Genomic DNA, 4,911 nt, shown 5'->3' with positions numbered 1-4,911 from the left:
ATAGTTTGTTTGACCTATGGTAGCTTGTTAAACCCTCATATCCTTATCACTTGTGTCTGAACCCTGCTAATAGTTTAAACAATAGCAGAGAAGCAAGATAAACGGTTGGACTAACCTGATCTAAAGTGATTGATAGAGTTTTGAGTTTGTCTAACGAACAGCTTGACTCATCCCTGAGCTGCAATAGTTTAATTTGCAGTATGTTTCTAAGCTGATTTTGTTTAAATTGCTACAAAAGACTGTAGTTGTTCTTATTTCAAGTTAATTAGGATAACTTTGGCTGAACTTCGATTAATCAAGAGCAACTTTACACTAAACTGAATATGTTATTCTTATGGTGAAATACAAATCTGTAAGAAAACATGCCCATTCCTGAACCAAGCTGATTTGTGAGAGATTAGATTGTAGTGAAGCATTTATTTCCTAAATCATGTATTTAACTGTTTCTATGAAACCAAAATTATGTCCTTTTTCAAATATGTTTGTTCCAAACTTTTGTAAAATCCTAAAAAATAGTATGTCTTCCAGTTTCTAAAGTCATTGTCTCTTGGTCTCTCAGTGCCTTTGTCTGTAGGAAGTCATTAAGCTCTACCACTGTAGTATTTCCATGTTATATTGTAAGCAAGATTTGATCTCTGTCCTAGCAGCTTTGCTCTAGTTCCATCCTAGAGCATGGGAAATTACCTTAGTCTGTCTGACACTGTCTGCCTTCTGCTTTGTGTTGTATGCTCTGTACAGTCTGTATTACTATTAGATAAACTCCAGGTGAGTTGTGAGCATTGAGTTTTAACTGTGCATTTTTCTGTCAATCCAGAAAGAACATTCTTCGATTCTTGGATGCTGAAAGAGATGTCTCAGTGGTCAAAAGCAGCCTCAAGCCAGGAGATGTAATCCATTATGTACTGGACAGACGTCGCACCCTAAACATTTCTGAGGATTTGCACAGCCTTCTCCCCGAAGTTTCCCCAATGAAGAATCGCCGATTCAAAACCTGTGCGGTTGTTGGGAATTCTGGCATCCTTCTGGGCAGTGGATGTGGAAAAGAGATTGATAGTCATGACTTTGTAATAAGGTGAGTTTTCATCTGCTGTTGAAGATACAGGCTGCTCTGTTTCTTGGAAAAAAGCTGGGAGAAGTGTTTTAATCTGAGATATAGATTTCTGAATTATCTGAAATTAATCTGAAATGGTATCCACTGTGTGATTCCCCAGGCCAAGATACACGCCCGTATTGTTGACAAGAAGATTTGTGCTACTTATTTTTGCTGTTTGTTGGTTTTATTCCAGACACAATAAATATTATTATGGAGGTCTTGGTAGAATAAATGCAAAATATTTCTGTTTCAAAATTATTCTTTATTAGCTCTTGGCCAATAAAGATGATGTATTGCAAACTGCTACATTATTTAGGAGCATGGGGAAAGTTGTGAGCCCCTTCCCTACTTTAGCTTGCCTGGCAACACAGACCTGCACATTGTGAGTCCTGGGACAGACAGGAGCCTCTGCTTCCAGCACTTCTTTTCTTCTTCTTGCAGAGCAGAAATTGCAGCTTTTGTTATGCAGGACCTGTCCTACCACAGTGTTTGAAACATTTGCCCTTTCAGGCTCTCACAAGTAGCAAAAAAAATATCAAAAGGATATGGGAAAGAAAAATTTGTTTTTCAGTACATAAATCAAAACAGAATATACACAGAAAAGTTGTATTTTATTTGAAAGGTGTACTGACAAGTGGCACCTGAAACAATAACACACCACTTTTTCAGTTTCTGTATTTGCTTTGCTTGTACAAATTAGTCTTTCAAAAAAAGTCTTTCAAATTAGCATCCTTATTGCAGAAGGAATCCAAAAAGAAATACCACATTTTAAAACCACATTTAGCATATGGCATGCTTTTATATTCTCTCAGAGATTAAATGTGATTCATTTAACAGAACTACTGAAAAATTTAGATACTAGATTTTCTAGATGAAAATTTTCTTTCATAAGGCAAGGTACATACTTAAATCATGTGCTGAATTTCTTTGAAGTAATCTCTATGCTCTTCTCCATGTTTTAACTAGCTATTAAACTAGGTGATGATATCTTGAATGGAGATTTTAACTAATTCAAGCCATGTGGAGTAAAGATAATATTCTTAAAAGATTTGTGTATAAATAAAAGAAGAATGGTGTAGCTTTTTAGGAACATGAGGAAGTTAATGTTGCTAACAGTTATTTAGACTGGAGGAACATCTCTTACAAGGTTTATGACTAGTAAAGTGATTGATATAATGACTAGTCTGACAATATTGTGGATAATAATCTTTATAAGGTTCTGGGAGCAGAATGCTTGACCCTGCAGCCCACAGAGGGTTTTAATGCAGAGAAAGTTTTGGATTTACAGATCAGCGTTAAAACATTTTAGAAGTTCACAAATTATCTCATAGGTTAAACTATATGATATTTATTTATGTACGTCTGGATGGTCACATAGGTACATAACTTATGTTTAAAGTAAATAGCAGTGGATTAATTTATATTCCAAGTTGAAAAGGCAAAGCATTCTTCAGAGTTACAGTTTCCCACATTTCTCGTCCATTTAAAAAAAGTTGTATGCAACATGATATATTATCATGTGATCTAATGGTACTGGCGTACTTGGTAACCACTCACCTCTACTGCTGTTAGGATTCTGGTATTAAGGTGTACCATGTCACTATGCTACTCTTGTTGCTTTCAGGTGATGTCTCTAGAAGTAAAATACACTCATTATGCTTGCCATCTGATGGTGTTCTGTAAAGCAGTTAATTGTCTGTACTGAATGTAGCTAGGTGTATAGGCTGATGAAAAACTTCTTTGCAGAATCTCCTGATACTGAATGCATTATGCCTATGTAGTGTGGCAAGTATGTCATACCATTTTGGTTAAATATATCCAGTTTATTTTGATAGTACTAGATGTTTATTTTGTGATCTGAAACAAAAGTGCATCTTTGAGAGAGTTGTTTCTTAGAGCATCAGTTCTAATGGTACATCTAACATAAGCAATATCGTTCATTTAATGATAAAACTGATAGTGAAAATCTGTGAAAGTGAAGAGGACACAACAGCCATCCAGTAGTATTTTCATTACAGTACAATAAACAATGTCCTGAGTTTAAATGCTCCTACAAAGGTGGTATGAAGATGTTAGTAATAACTGATAAAGACACAGAATATTTGCTTTATCAAGGGTAAAGAAGAATGTCAGTACCTAGCACTTTAATTACAAGATTAATAGTGTCTGTCAATGTCTTCGAACGTCATCTAAAGTTACTAATAGCTGTTTATCTTCCTTTGAGACATTCTAGCATATTCAGTGCCTTCTGTGTAACAATGTCTCTCAAAGAATATTGATTCAACAGAGACACTGGTTAATTAGAATACTTCTATTATGAAAAAAAAAAATAAGCACCTAAACTACAGTCAAACAGTAAGCTTACCTGCAAGCCAACATATAATTCTGTCAGCAGATTTTACATGTAAAACAATACAATTCTTCTTTAGAGATCTTTGGAAGTGCATAAATATGGGTATTTTTTGTGTGCAAGATAATATCTTGTCAGCATAGGCTGATTTGTTGTATTTACTGAATATTTTACAGTGGCTTGGTTTTAATTACTTGACCACATAAGGCCTTATTTTATTGTCATGGCATTGGAAATCAAGTCTAGGGACATACTTTCTGCTAGTATAAAATGGATTAGTTTCACAGGTGTAGTGAAGTCGTGCCTATTTCAGTAGAAAATGTGACCTGTCTAGTTAAAATTGGAAGCAAGGTGACTCTTTGCTATTAAAAAGAACCTGTGCTGACTATAAACTATTTCCTGTTTACCATACTCCTTTCTTTTTTACATTTTGTTTTTACATCCTTTTAGGTTGCTGTTGACCATTGCACCTCTACTACTTTTGTAGTGGTTAGCTAAAGCATGCAGCATTTTGATGCTGTACACAGAAAAGGTCTGAGGTATTCCAAAATCTCTGATTCTGTAAAATAAACTAGAATGGAAATATGATATAATCAACCAGATTACATTTAAAAATGTATAAATAGCACAGTGCTGTTGCAAGAGCTGTTTTTTGCATGGAACTGTTTTCAACTGTTTCTCTACCTGTTGGGTCAGATATATGGTGCTCACTTGCTGTGAGATCTAAATGCAATACATCTTATTCCCCCACTGTCTAAGCTTTCTGATGCTGAAATTCTCATGCCAGGTCTGTGCTACATCTTACAGAACAAGTTAACTTTTTATAGTAAGTCGTACATTTTGAAATGCGGTAGTTACATAGAACTTTCTGAAAAATACAACTGTTTTTATAGTTAAATGTAAAATAATACTACTAAACATTGCCAAGTAGTAATTTTCACATTCCTGGAATTACTTCTGGCAGCCAACAAGTACCAAAACTACTTTTTTGCCTCTGTCTTCACTGGCAAGGGCTTTAATCACATTCACTAAGTTGCAGAAGTAAAAGGCAGGGACAGGGAGAAGTAAGCACTGCCCATGATATGTGAAGATCAGGTTTGAGACCAGCTGAAGAACCTGAAAGTGCACAAGTTCATGGGACATGATGGTTTACATCCACAGATGCCAAGAAAACTGGTGTATGAAGTTGGTAAACCACTTTCCATTACATTTGAAAAATTCTGGCAATCCAATAAAGTCTCTACTTACTGGAAAAGGAGAAACATAACCCCTATTTCCAAAAAGGGAAGAAGGAAGACCCAGGGAACTACATGCCAGTCAGTATCGCCTTTGTGCCTGGCAAGATTGTGGAAGCTCTGCTAGGGCCCATGAACAGTGAGAAGGTGATTGGTGACATGGCTTCACCAAGGGCAAATCATGCCTGACAAATGGGATGGCCTTCTATGTCTGGATTACAACATCAGTGGTC

At 35.8% G+C, this 4,911-nt stretch overlaps 1 pseudogene; it reads left to right on the top strand.

Annotated features, from left to right (window-relative positions):
* The first annotated feature begins 814 nt into the window (after nt 1–814).
* On the top strand, nt 815–1,076 carry LOC104541403 (annotated as a pseudogene).
* The last annotated feature ends 3,835 nt before the right edge of the window (nt 1,077–4,911 follow it).

Source organism: Mesitornis unicolor, unplaced genomic scaffold (genome assembly GCF_000695765.1).
Source record: "Mesitornis unicolor isolate BGI_N332 unplaced genomic scaffold, ASM69576v1 scaffold9285, whole genome shotgun sequence".
NCBI classification, from domain to species: Eukaryota; Metazoa; Chordata; class Aves; order Mesitornithiformes; family Mesitornithidae; genus Mesitornis; species Mesitornis unicolor.
The sequence above is the reverse complement of the archived record's forward strand: the minus strand, read 5'-3'. Positions and strand labels throughout refer to the sequence as shown.